General features: G+C 30.6%; 1 long non-coding RNA gene across 1 annotated transcript; it reads left to right on the top strand.

The window, feature by feature from the left end:
- The first annotated feature begins 8,360 nt into the window (after positions 1-8,360).
- On the top strand, positions 8,361-12,955 carry LOC143059478 (uncharacterized). The gene is made up of 4 exons (XR_012973485.1): positions 8,361-8,506; positions 10,873-11,142; positions 12,040-12,214; positions 12,807-12,955. It is a non-coding gene; the product is annotated as an uncharacterized LOC143059478 (long non-coding RNA).
- The last annotated feature ends 2,363 nt before the right edge of the window (positions 12,956-15,318 follow it).

The following is a 15,318-nucleotide window of genomic DNA, read 5'->3' as shown; positions in this document are numbered from 1 at the left end:
CTTTCTACACAATAAAAACCAATTATACCAAGCATGTTTCATTAGATAGACCATCTAACATCATAGTACTATCTTTCTACACAATAAAAACCAATTATACCAAGCATGTTTCATTAGATAGACCATCTAACATCATAGTACTATCTTTCTACACAATAAAAACCAATTATACCAAGCATGTTTCATTAGATAAACCATCTAACATCATAGTACTATCTTTCTACACAATAAAAACCAATTATACCAAGCATGTTTCATTAGATAGACCATCTAACATCATAGTACTATCTTTCTACACAATAAAAACCAATTATACCAAGCATGTTTCATTAGATACACCATCTAACATCATAGTACTATCTTTCTACACAATAAAAACCAATTATACCAAGCATGTTTCATTAGATAAACCATCTAACATCATAGTACTATCTTTCTACACAATAAAAACCAATTATACCAAGCATGTTTCATTAGATAGACCATCTAACATCATAGTACTATCTTTCTACACAATAAAAACCAATTATACGAAGCATGTTTCATTAGATAAACCACCTAACATCATAGTACTATCTTTCTACACAATAAAAACCAATTATACCGAGCATTTTTCATTAGATAGACCATCTAACATCATAGTACTATCTTATGTCGCAATAAAAACCAATTATACCAAGCATGTTTCATTAAATAGACCATCTAACATCATAGTACTATCTTTCTACAAACTAAAAACCAATTATACCAAGCATGTTTCATTAGATAGACCATCTAACATCATAGTACTATCTTTCTACACAATAATAACCAATTATACCAAGCATGTTTCATTAGATAGACCATCTAACATCATAGTACTATCTTTCTACACAATAAAAACCAATTATACCAAGCATGTTTCATTAAATAGACCATCTAACATCATAGTACTATCTTTCTACACAATAAAAACCAATTATACCAAGCATGTTTCATTAAATAGACCATCTAACATCATAGTACTATCTTTCTACAAAATAAAAACCAATTATACCAAGCATGTTTCATTAAATAGACCATCTAACATCATAGTACTATCTTTCTACACAATAAAAGCCAATTATACCAAGCATGTTTCATTAGATAGACCATCTAACATAATAGTACTATCTTTCTACACAATAAAAACCAATTATACCAAGCATGTTTCATTAGATAGACCATCTAACATCATAGTACTATCTTTCTACACAATAATAACCAATTATACCAAGCATGTTACATGAGATAGGCCATCTAACATCATAGTACTATCTTTCTACACAATAAAAACCAATTATACCAATGCAAGCATGTTTCATTAGATAGACCATCTAACATCATAGCACTATCTTTCTACACAATAAAAACCAATTATACCAAGCATGTTTCATTAGATAGACCATCTAACATCATAGTACTATCTTTTTACACAATAAAAACCAATTATACCAAGCATGTTTCAAAAGATAGACCAACTAACAAATTCAGTATTTTTTTTATTTGTAAAGGGGCATAACTCTAGAAAAGTAATAGTAACACCATCAAAATTTGAATTTCATCTGTATTTTGTTGCAATAAGAATTGTGTATAAGTTTTATAACGTTAGGTTAAGGGAAACTTAAGTTTGAGAAAGAAAACGACGAAAAATTCAGCAATTTTTCAATACGTTAACAAGCATACATTTATTTTTGGCATTGCACAAGTCATGTCTTCTTTGACTGTTCATGACGTTGAAATACTAAATCTCTGGGATCTGTTTTAGTTGATTTTAGTCTCTGATGCATGATTTTTTTTTTTAATTAATTGTTTTTGGCTTTTCAGTAACTAAGAGTACTCTCAAATCGTACTTTCTTGTTTATTTGACCTGTTGATACTATTTGTAATGCTCTTTAGTTATTTAATGTTTACTTATACAGGGATGTAACTGGTCTATATACCAGCTTTGATAAGTGTTTGATAGTACTATACATTTTCTCTAGAAAGGTTAAAGTTATGCCACTAAAATTCAAACTTGATCCGTGTTTTGCGTAATAAGCATTGTGTATAAGTTTCAAACATTTGGTCGAGTCAAACTATAACATCCATAGCTAAGGCTGCGGCATAAAAATGTTGGTTATCCCCATTATTATTCAATCTATTGATAACTTACGTTACTATCCTTATAAATCTATCTATAATCAGCTTGCATGTTAAATAGTCTAGAGCTGTTCCATTGAATTCGTCTTCTTTTTCTGTTTCTTGAGGAAGTTAAATCAACCTGTTCAGTCACTATAAAGTGTTACAATTCATATTTAGACGCAACACATAAATAGTGACCAAAAAGGTACCGCAATCTCAGGATGAACGCTTAAATAAAAAAAAAATATGAACACACCTCTTATGTCTCACCCCGCAACATTCTGTATGTATGTTCCTGTCCCTAGTCAGGAGTCGGTCATTCAGTGGTTGTCCTTTGTATATGTGTTACATATTTGTTTTTGATAGATTGGACTGTTAGATCTCTCGTTTGAATTGTTTTACAATGTCATTTCGGGGCCTTTTATAGCTGACTATATGGTATGGGCTTTGCTAATTGTTGATGGCCATACTGTGCCCTATAGTTGTTAACTTCTGTGTCATTTGATCTCTTGTGGAGAGTAGTCTCATTGGCAATCATACCACATCTTCTCTTTGACATAAAATATTTTAACCTTCGTTTTAAAAAACACATGTCCAAAACTGGAATATGATTTGATTGCGTTAAAGATCTGAACACAGACAGAACAACTAACATGACTAAATCCATATATTTTTGTTCAAGCATAATTGATTTGAAGTCATACTCTCCTCGTACATACTTGAATTTAACACGAGATGGATTGTATGAATAAATGATATCATTATTTTGAAACTTTCGGATGCACAATTAAATTTCCTAATGGTGCACATGCGCAGAAGCTTTACCAATTTGATTAAGATTAACCCGAATAATCCAGTTGTTTCATTCGGATTATTCCAATTATTAATGTATCAAAGGCAATTATAACAACAATCAGTGAGAATTATTATTATGACCTATTAATGCTCCAAAACAAGCCATTAACTTTTAATTATTTTCATGTGTTTTCGTGAATTTCGAGAATTTATACCATTTAAATATCTGAAAAGGTTTATTTAACTTAAATACCCATAATATTAATATTTTAGTATTATGCGTCCTTGATAAAAGTAAGGAGAACGAACCCAGGGCCTTACTGCTGATTAATGTTGATGTTTGAGTTCTTTTATATACGTTATAATATGAATATACCCAATAATCTAGAAAACTTGCAATAAAAACATAATCAACCTAGTTGTTTTATACTCATCTAAAATAGATATTTTTCAAAGGTCTTTTTTATTTTTTTACCGTACACCTTTTACATTTATTGACATTATAATAAAAATCATAAAAATTTATGAATTACAATTAATATATATCTTTATTTTTATTTCTTATATACATGATAAATATATTTTTTATTGGGGCCGGATCGATTTTACATATGGGATGGATCGACGTTGGGCCGGATCGACTTGGGCCGGATCTACGTGGGGCCAGATCGACCCAAAAGCTTATTCTTGCTGTGACACTTTCCTGTCGCAGAAAGGGATCAAGACAAGAAATAAAATAGCCTTTCATGACTTCACAAAAATAACATATTTTATATTTTTCCAGCACCAGCAATAATATTATCCCTCTATACAGGTATAAACACCTTATAGAGGGTTTGTTCCCAACCGGATAAATAAAACTTAGATATGATGTCTTCTCCTTGTACATTTTTTGTACTTAGCTACAAAAGGACAGCAGGAGTCTACATGCCAGTTTGTAGAATTTGAAGCGTTTTACGTTTTTTGTGGTTTTATCATAGAGTATTGACCCTTTGACTGCCATGGCATTGAAAAACGTTTTACCTTTGACTGCTAAGAATCGGCCTGGCTTCGAACTTTATCAAACAGCGCCATGGCAACCCTGACAACAATTGATAACGTCACGCTATTCTGCATGGTACCTGTATATGATTGCTCGTGTGATGACACCACAGTATGTCTGCTTCGTTCATTTATCACTCTCAAGTGTCGAATGTTTTTACTGTATTTGTGTTTTTTTTTTTATATTTGATCAGTCTTTTAATTGGTGTTAATTGCAATTTATTAGTATTTGTAAAAACTGATAGCCTCATTGACTTTAATGGTATTCAGAAAATCTGTGCCACATGGCCAATATTTTGGCCTTAAAGTTATTTCTCAAAAATGCCACGGCCCATTTTAAATCGTTTGTGTTGTATGAAATAAACCATAATTAGTTATGGTGACAACACCAGTGTTTAGTTTAAAATATTTAACGGTTTTACTTCGATTGACATCAGAAGAAGTGTGACGTCTTTTGCATCACTTTTAAATTCACGACAGGCTCCCGTTCTAGAACAAACTCTATGTGTAATATGCTTTATTAAACTCAAATGTTCGGATTTGTGTATCAAATTCCATTGTCAAACTTTTGAAGAAAAAAAATAAAAACAATAAAAAAACTTTGGGCTTTGGAAAAGTTTTCTGATTTTGTTCTACATGCCTTTAGTTTGTATAATATCAAACATCGTCACAGCAAATAGGTATTTCGTCAATTTCGGTAAATGATAGAGCGAGAATATAAATTTATTTGTGAAAATTGCCACTGTGTGAAATTAAGTTCCTACAATTACAGACAGGCAAATTTTCTTTGTCTTGTTTTACTTTTTAGTTGATGATAACATTGAAAATGGAAATGGGGAATATGTCAAAGAGACAAGAACCCGACCAAATATGTTAAAGGATGGCTTCTTAAAGTCAAGTGGCAAATAAATATGCATATATTAAGGACGTGAACATGTCACTTCTTCATGTACCAAGACCTAATTCTGATTTTTTGAAAAGAACATTTAAATATTCTGGTCTTATTACCTGGAATAATTTACCAAATAATATTAAAGAAATAGATAATTTAGATACATTTATGACCAACTGTTCAAACTATTTTCTAACTGAACAGAATAAAGATGCATGAAACTAATGTATTTCTTTTTCTTCTTCTACTGAATGCATATGTGCTTATTTAACTGTATTATGTATTTTATATTGTATGTATTTTTGTACGTTTTTTATTTGTATTGATAGTTTTTGAAGATTAACATGTAATTGTTAAATGTGTTACCTTCGTTAAATAAAGAATTTTGTTATTATTATGTAAACAATCGCCATATTGCTTTGTGACGTATTGGAATTTCCACAACAATATATATATTTTCGAATAACAGCCACTTTAACTCGCTTTGTAACTACGATGTACACCTTATCTACTAATATATATAAATAACGTCACATAATCTGTATGTCTGTGTGGACCTAATCTACCATGTACCTATCTGATCACGTGACATGAATATTAATACACAAATTCTTGTTCAGATGTTAGATTCCATAATATTTAAATAAACACAATTTCTTTTATGGTTGTGAAAATATTGAAATTTCAAATATTAAATTCATGCAACACACATTATTTATATTTACCACAATTGATATTCTTTATAAAACAAAATCGAATAATACTGCATTCTTTCATACTAAATAAAATATCTGATATATAGATTCACTTACGTTTGCATGCATTTTATTCACATTCGAGAGATATTTTCCTTTTCGTGTTTCAACACATCATCTCATTGTCAACTCATTGTCAACATTGATGTAAACAATCGCCATATTGCTTTGTGACGTATTGGAATTTCCACAATAATATATATATATATATTTCGATTCACAGCCACTTTAACTCGCTTTGTAACTACGATGTACACCTTATCTACCAATATATTTAAATGACGTCACATAATCTGTATATCTGTGTGCATCTTATCTACTATCGTGCCTATCTTATCACGTGACATGAATATTAATACACAAATTCTTGTTCAGATGTTAGATTCCATAATATTTAAATAAACACAATTTCTTTTATGGTTGTGAAAATATTGAAATTTCAAATATTAAATTCATGCAACACACATTATTTATATTTACCACAATTGATATTCTTTATAAAACAAAATCGAATAATACTGCATTCTTTTATACTAAATAAAATATCTGATATATAGATTCACTTACGTTTGCATGCATTTTATTCACATTCGAGAGATATTTTCCTTTTCGTGTTTCAACACATCATCTCATTGTCAACTCATTGTCAACATTGATGTAAACAATCGCCATATTGCTTTGTGACGTATTGGAATTTCCACAATAATATATATATATATTTCGATTCACAGCCACTTTAACTCGCTTTGTAACTACGATGTACACCTTATCTACCAATATATTTAAATGACGTCACATAATCTGTATATCTGTGTGCATCTTATCTACTATCGTGCCTATCTTATCACGTGACATGAATATTAATACACAAATTCTTGTTCAGATGTTAGATTCCACAATATTTAAATAAACACAATTTCTTTTATGGTTGTGAAAATATTGAAATTTCAAATATTAAATTCATGCAACACACATTATTTATATTTACCACAATTGATATTCTTTATAAAACAAAATCGAATAATACTGCATTCTTTTATACTGAATAAAATATCTGATATATAGATTCACTTACGTTTGCATGCAGTTTATTCACTATCGAGAGCTATTTTCCTTTTCGTCAACTCATTGTCAACATTGATGTAAACAATCGCCATATTGCTTTGTGACGTATTGGAATTTTCACAATAATATATATATTTCGAATAACAGCCACTTTAACTCGCTTTGTAACTACGATGTACACCTTATCTACCAATATTTTTTAATGACGTCACATAATCTGTATATCTGTGTGCACCTTATCTACTATCGTACCTATCTGATCACGTGACAACAATCCACTTTATGTGCCAGTTGTAGGTTCGGTAAAGCATTCTAGTAAAGTGGCTTTCTAAATTTAGGTCAAAGTTAAAGTGGCTTTTTGATAATACCAAATAAGGATTCAGAAACCTATCTCTCCCAAAAAAAAATGATTTAGAAAAAAAATTCTTACATTCAATTCTAACAATGAATTTACCGAAAAATACTAAATATGGATTGCCTATCTGGTCCACACACCCAAAAAATTGAGTTTTCAAAAAGTCCACTTAATCTAGGTTTGTACCACCGTACAGCTAATGTCCCAATTGGGGTTATATATATATATATATATATATATATATAAATACAAATACATCAAAACAGATACATGCAAAACAAATGAAATGGATGGTTGAGATCCATAACCAATAAAGAGGGGCATATGGGAATTAAAATGTACAAGAGCAAAGCTGGAACGAAATATCATATCTAGATAATGCAATTTAGTTTGTATGAGTGATAATATAAGTGACAGTTGGGTATGTCCAGATCCAAGTGTCACTAACGTTGAAATATAATGTTCAATACAAATGAAAAACTATAATATTGTGATAAGTGCTATATTGATTCCATTAAAAAGTATATTAACTGTCTGGATTTGTAATTTTAGTTCGAGTAAATTAATTATTCTGTTTCAACAGAAATGTAGTATTATGTTTTATTAACTATCTTAAAAAAGGCAAAATTTAGGATACACCTTTGCAGTGATATAACTTTATTTTCGTGATGGAAGGTAAAAACAAACAAGGGAATATAATAAGATAACCATTAAATATGCAATATGTTGACATAACAACGTTTCCGCTCATAATCCCCCCTCCCCCCCAAAAAAAGAAAAATATAAGGTTCCAAATATATCTTATCTAGGTTTGGACTTCCAAACAAAGGATGTCTTTATGTTATAAATTAGTGCACACATAACCACACCCAGTAGACATTTAGACAGCTATAGCAGGCTATTAAGTTTTTAGAAACTGAGTATTCACGAAACGTTGACAACAGGTCCGACTGCAATTAACATTAATCACTCAAACAGATATCTTCATATAGCAAGTAGGTTTTTTTTCGGATTCAAAATTAGAAATAGGGGATGATGTTTTAAACGGATAATAATTATCATAAGTCGAGACAAAATGCCAATATCATGACAAAAAAGACGAAAACAAAATGCAACACTTCACAAAACAATTAATTAATTAATTAATCCTAATAACACCACCACAACGCAAATTCAAAGGTGTTAACCAGCACCCCAGATTGGAATACAGCATAAACGTGTATGTTTGCGTGTTGCTTTTTGCAAGCCAATTTTATAACCGATTAGTTATCACTAGATTATTTTTTTTTTCATTTTCAAGTTGTTTTTGTTTTTTAATAGTTAACGTATATGACAATGCTGGTGGTATTCAGTCTGTTTGTGCTGACAGATTTACATCCCATGGAAGAGAAATTTCCCTCAATTTATGAATACATTGTTTATGCATGGGCTGCAACATCTTTAACAGAAGAAATACGGCAGGTAATTATACTAGTGCAATATATTTTTTTACTGCAATAACAAGTCTTGCGTGCAGTAATATGACAATGAGGTTGAAGTTATTTATGGATAATTTGTATGACATTAAATGAGTAATATTGAGTTATTGGCTTGGAAGTAAATCAATTATGAGCAAGTTGTCATACATCATTGTTAGCAACATGTTCCTCAATGATTTCCATCAAAAAATAATTATCCTGAATTTATTCAATCATTAAGTTTTAAATATGTTAAAATGTAGCCATTGAAAAAAATTCATACGAAAAGAAACTAACTGAACAGATATGCGGGTAAACACAAAAACCGAAAGCTAGAAATATAACATTAAATATTAGATATAGTTTTAATATCAGAAGACAGAATAAACGACCATAGTAGAGAACAATGTCACAATTCTCTAACACTAGACCATATCCAACGTTCCGTGTTCAACTGATAGTTAACATTCTTAAAACATAAAATGTGAGTCTCCCTTCATTAATTTACTGTTTCCTTGGTATGATTGATCGGCTGATATTTTTTTACTACACTTTAAGCTGTAATGTGTCCAAACATTTTGTTAATCATTAAATGCACATGATACAAGAGGTTCACTAGTAACCATTGTCGGATTACATGTAGTTATAGCATCGCTCCATCTTATTTCTACAGCATCACCGAAGTTGTAATACATAATCAGTTAGTGTTAACAGCGAACAAGCCAATACCGAAATTGAAAGTTTTTAACAGTATAGTAGGTTCAAAGATAATGATAAAATCTTGTATGTTTACTTATATATGTGATATATTGAAGTAATTAATGTTTCATTTAAAACAAAAACTAAGGTTTAGAACTCGATTATGAGCGTTCCGAATTCAGGTAAATCCGTGAAAGTGCTTCTAACGCACGCAATTTATTACGTGTTGTTTTCATTGTTTTTAATGACGCTGTTGAACATACATTGAGATATCACAAACAGAATTTGAAAAGTGTTTTATCTTTCACTACACTTTTACAGGGTAAAGGTTTGATAAAAAACTAACGACCATTTGATGCATCTGTTGTTTGAATAGTCTAGGGCTTTAGAATACGTACTTCTATGTATCAAAGTAACAAACTTTTTAAAAGTTTGTTATAGATTGATAGTATATAAATCAAGGAGCTTCAAGACAAAAAAATGGAGGATCCGTGTGCTAATTTTGAGATACAAGACATTGAAATTTTGTCGGGATATAATTCTCTCTAGATTTTTCATACAGTTCTGATAATCATAATTGTCAATATAATGGAATTTGAAGCAACGGTCATACAATTGAGAGGCTAAGCTAGCTATGAAACAGTTGTTATCCATTTGTTTGATGTGTTTGAGCTTTTGATTTTGCCGTTTGATTTAGTACTTCGCGTGTTGAACTTTCCTCAGAGTTCAGTATTTTTGTGATTTTACGTTTTTTCTTTGAAAAAAAAACAACGCAAAAATAACAAGGATTTTATTATTGTATAGGATTTTCAAATATGTTTTTTTTTTAATTATAAGTTATAAAATTATGAAATGAAAAGTAGGGGTTATTGAGGATTCTTCTTAGTGACACTACATGAATAAAACCAGAGGATTCCGAATATCTTGCCAGAACTAAAAAAGTAGCGGAGCAAAACGTTACCTAGCATGATTACTAGTACAAATTATAAGAAAGGTAGCTCGTGTAACAAAACTGTTTTACAAAATGATTTTCAATGGAGGTCGTCGATTCAAACATTTTAAAATGATTTGGCTGACCAAAATCATTTTGTGTAATAAAATCAGAAAAATACTCTGTTGCCTGGACGGAGAGTTGTCTCATTGGCACTCATACCACATGTTTTTATATTTATTGTTAATTTTCAAGATATCAAACGTAATATCTATACTAAAACACTGTACTACAAAATCGTTTACTCTGAGTCTTACGAACATTTCAATTTCGCAGCTACCCAACAGTATTTTTACAGGTAATATTCTCAAGGAGTATCTCTACGAAATTCTATTTCATTGTAGATAAGAAAACTATACATGTAGAACTATGATAGATGAAATAACAAGGCTAAAAAACTTATTGTTGTGTCAAGAAGGAAAACAAGTTCTTTAGAAAAATGTGTGTATGTTACTTGCGAGTATTTTTGATGACCTATCGTGATCAATAAAATCACACGAGGATATACAATGCGCCACATACTACTATCTAGTAATCTGCAATACGGGATAAAGGCAATGACTTAATATTTGGTATGTTACCTTTTACTGAAGACCCTATAACCTTGTATTATGTTGATCTGGTATTGACGTATACCCAACATCAACTTTATCTCTGGTGAACGATACTTTTTCTTTCAGGCTATTGTTATGGGTAACTTTCAAAGTTTCGAGTGGAGGCAACTTAGTCTGAATGCAATGACCTGGTTCTCCTTCTGGACACTGTTTGAAATGTTGATGTACTTAATGTTTATTACGTCTGTATTTCTTCGATTAACAATGCCAGCTGGGCGTTTTCATAATGCACGAATGATGTATGCAGTAACATTAGGAACATTTATCATCAACAGCATGCAGTTTTTTCTTGTTTCCAAACAGATTGGACCGAAAGTTATTATGATTGGAAGAATGGTTAGTAAGGATACTGTAGTTTCTTTGTTGACAAATGATTTGAATAATTAATCTTGACGTTAAAATAAAATACTGTGGATTCAATATTATGTGTTGTTTAACAGTTATCGTGGATTTTTAAGTGATATTCAATTCTGATTATTTTAATGGGGTATGATATTGCCAAATGTTTAAGTTATCACTTTGGAAATATCACGGATTTTTCCCTTCAAGTCACAAGAATAGGTACCCATGATACAACTGATGATACCGTTTGGAAAAATAAAGACTGAACATATCGAACCCCACTACAAAGTGCGGGTTATATGAGGTGTCCTGAAGGCTAGCAGATCCTGCTCTACAAACTTTACTTACAAATATTAGATATAGTTTTAATATCAGAAGACAGAATAAACGACCATAGTAGAGAACAATGTCACAATTCTCTAACACTAGACCATATGCAACGTTCCGTGTTCAACTGATAGTTAACATTCTTATAACATAAAATGTGAGTCTCCCTACAAGTTCCTGATGACTCTTTGTTTTATTTTTTTTTTTTATTTTTAATCATTGATACCAGGATTGCAATTCTGTTTTTGCGCCAGACGCGTGATTCGTCTACGAAAGACTCATCAGTGACGCTCAAATAAAAAAGTAAGAAAGCCGACTAAAGTGTGAAATTGAAGAGCATTGAGGACCACAACGTTCTTTAAAGTTTTTTTTCAAATACAGCTAATAAAGGTAATCTTTTTCTAAGTTATAGAATAGATCCTCTATTCTTATATAACCATACAGATGTTCAAATAATTAAAGCAAAAAATCAATTAAAAACTGTCCAATCTATTTGAACCAAAGGTAGACTGAATCCTTAATTGGTAATTACGAAATACTGTATAAACCTTTACTTCCTTTCAGATGTTCGACGTCATTTTCTTCATCTTGATATTTGCTGTGTTTTTATTTGGCTTCGGAGTAATTTACCAAGCAACTATGTACCCAAATACAGAACCTGGATTTCCACTTTTTCAGAATATCATTTTTTTGCCATACTGGCAGTTGTATGGAGAATTGTTCCTAGAACAATTTTACGGTAACTTATGTATTTACAGTCATTTGTAATGTATACATAATTCAGTTATATCATTATATCAGTCAGTGCAAGTACTGTCTTTGTAAAAAAAAAAATACTACCATATTATATTTTTAGATATGATAAATTTTATAAATTGAATCATTAAGTACTATTCTTTTCCATTAGTTGGATATGTTTCATATTTTGATGTTGTGGACTTTATGTTTTGTGAATTTTTCTTATAATTCGGTATTTTTTTTTTTAATTTGGCTATTTCTTTTAACCTTACCGTTTTAAGCATTAAGCATTAAGCGTACGTGTTTTTATTTCAATCGTATTCATTAGTAATTGTTTTTTTTTCTTTTAAATACAATTGCACTGCATGGAAATAAGTGTATGTTTTTATGCAAATCGTTATTTCATAATGAGACTTACAAGAAAGATAAACTTCAAAATATTCAAGGCAGGATATCTAAACACCTTTGTTACAATATTAATATTATTTGGTATGCTAAATGTAAATATATAAGATACTATACTTAGACAATATAAATGAAGATCGAAACAATACAATAATCCTTGTATACGTTGTTATTGCTATTTATTTCAGGAGCACTGCCAGACGATTGTACTGAAAATATAGAATTATACAGTAATGGGACTATGGATAGATGTCCTGAAAGAAACCAGATAAATACATTTGTACTGGCCGTTTACATGGTGGTAACACATATAGTTCTTGTAAATCTTCTTATTGCAATGTTTTCGTAAGTATAATTAATAATTCGGACCGTTCGATGTATAGTTATCTAGTACTTTGAGTTCTGTGTTAAAGAGAGGCTAGGAATATTGCATTTCAAAAGTTAAAACAAATCAAAATGACGTAAAAAATACAACAAAAAAGAAGGCGACCATAAGTTTATAAAAACAAAAGATGAAAAACTTAAAACCAAACAGTACAGCCCTTATCAAAACTAGCGGTGTATTATCAGATAACAAAATAATAACGATCGTTTGCATTTTTTTTTTGGTTCTATTTTAAATCTTGAAATAATGCCTAGCTAAATCTACCATATTGTATAATTGTTGTAAACATATACAACCTTTTTTTATGTCTTGCAGTAATTACTTATCCAAATAAATTCTGGGACTAAGTTATCATTTTCAATTGATGAATAAGCCAGAAAAAAATCTATATTTATAATTTCCACAAATGTTTAACTGGAATAGTAATTGCGTTTTCTGATTGCATGTTAATAACATTAACGGTACCTATTTTCCTGCACCAGATGCATATTTCGACAATACATGTTTCTTCAGTGATGCTCGTGGCCAAAATATTTGAAATCCAAAGCTTATATAAAAGATGAAGAGCTATAATTCAAAAGGTCCAAAAAGTATAGCCAAATCCTGGAAAGGAATCAGAGCTTTGCATGAGGGAGATACATTCCTTAATTCATAATAATTAAGGGTCAGATTCTGTTTCTGTAAAACAACATTCCAGCAGCGGCTGCATATACAGTAGTTTCTTCTCATCGATACGATATATATGGGTTTGCGTTAAGGAGAGTTAATACTTACATGCATGGTAACGATTTTGTTTGTTTTCATATTCTGTTTCATTTTTTTTATTATTTGCACTCGGAGTCCCCTCTTTATATACAGCATTGAGGATTTTAAACAACATTTACTACCCATTAGGGTCTTGAAAATTTGAAATCTTTTTACAGGGTTTTGACAAAACTGTTCTACTTCTTAACAACAATCGATTATACAGGATCTAGGATGCTTACTTTGAGTAACAGTATGAGAAACGATGTCCCTCATATTGAAAACGTTTTGTGTTGACGATGTAACAATTGGTTTTTGATTATGATTTTTAAAAAGATCTTTATTGTAATAAAGTGAGTGTAGATTTACAAATATAAACTTGTATGTAAAAAGGATAATAGGCAAATCAGTATGATGCTCATGTATATTCATAAAATTTGCATTTTGTCTTTATTTAATCCTTGACATACGTTTACAAAAGTTCAAGACAACAACGAGTTGGTTTGGAAATTCCACAGATTTTCGCTGATTGAGGAGTATTATGATAGATCGTCATTCGTTCCACCGTTTATTATCCTAAGTCATCTCAGGATATTTATCTTGTACATCAAAAATAGATGTACAGGTAATACAAGAAAAAACAAGTTTAGTAAGTAATACGTATTAATAACAGGAGAAGAAATAAACGTCAATGATCAACGGCACAAATAAGAAAGTGGTATGAATTGGTCAACATGGTTCTAAATTTAAGATTGAAAGCTATTTAATCTGCCAACCGTTCAATTGTATCAAGTGAGTCTGTTATTAATTGATTAATTATTGTGAATAAAATCATTTGCATATAATTTAAAGGCAACAGTAGTATATCGCTGTTCAAAATTCATAAATCGATAGAGAAAAAACAAATCCGCGTTACAAACTAAAGCTGAGGGAAACGTATCTATTATAAGGGAATTACGACACACCAGAGACACAACACCGAAACGTAACAAACAAAGAAACGACCTATAATGTAACAATGTCCATTTTCCTGACTTGGTACAGGTTATTTTATGACAAAATGGTGGGTTGAACCTGGTTTTGTGGCATGCCAAAACCTCTGCTTTAATGGCAGTGTTAAGTATAACATTAGAATGACAACATTACACGACAGGGTTACAATAAATAAACAGATAAATGGGAGAAAATGTAGGACAGAGAAACAAACGAATAATAGCCATCAAAAGGTGACAGGTTAAACAATATTTGTATACGCCGGACTTGCGCTACGTTTTAACAAAACTATGCTCAGATGAAAACACTAAAACGTGTTCTAAGTGTTAAAAAGAATCAAGTCATCGCTTGTACATATTGTTATGAACAATATGACGGTTTTGCAAATGATTCCATTAAAAAGAAGGTCTTAAATTTTGACTGCTACAGGAAAATGGTTGTATTTTGAAACGTTTGCCATAAAGCAGTTCATTTACCAGATAACCAAAATGTTTCAATGCAGTAATCATTAAACACTATTCGCATGAGTTGTGAAAAAAAGTTCCTTTTCGACTACACGCATTTACGTAATGATAAAT

Source organism: Mytilus galloprovincialis, chromosome 14 (genome assembly GCF_965363235.1).
Source record: "Mytilus galloprovincialis chromosome 14, xbMytGall1.hap1.1, whole genome shotgun sequence".
NCBI lineage: Eukaryota > Metazoa > Mollusca > Bivalvia > Mytilida > Mytilidae > Mytilus > Mytilus galloprovincialis.
This window is presented reverse-complemented; position numbering and strand designations above follow the sequence as displayed.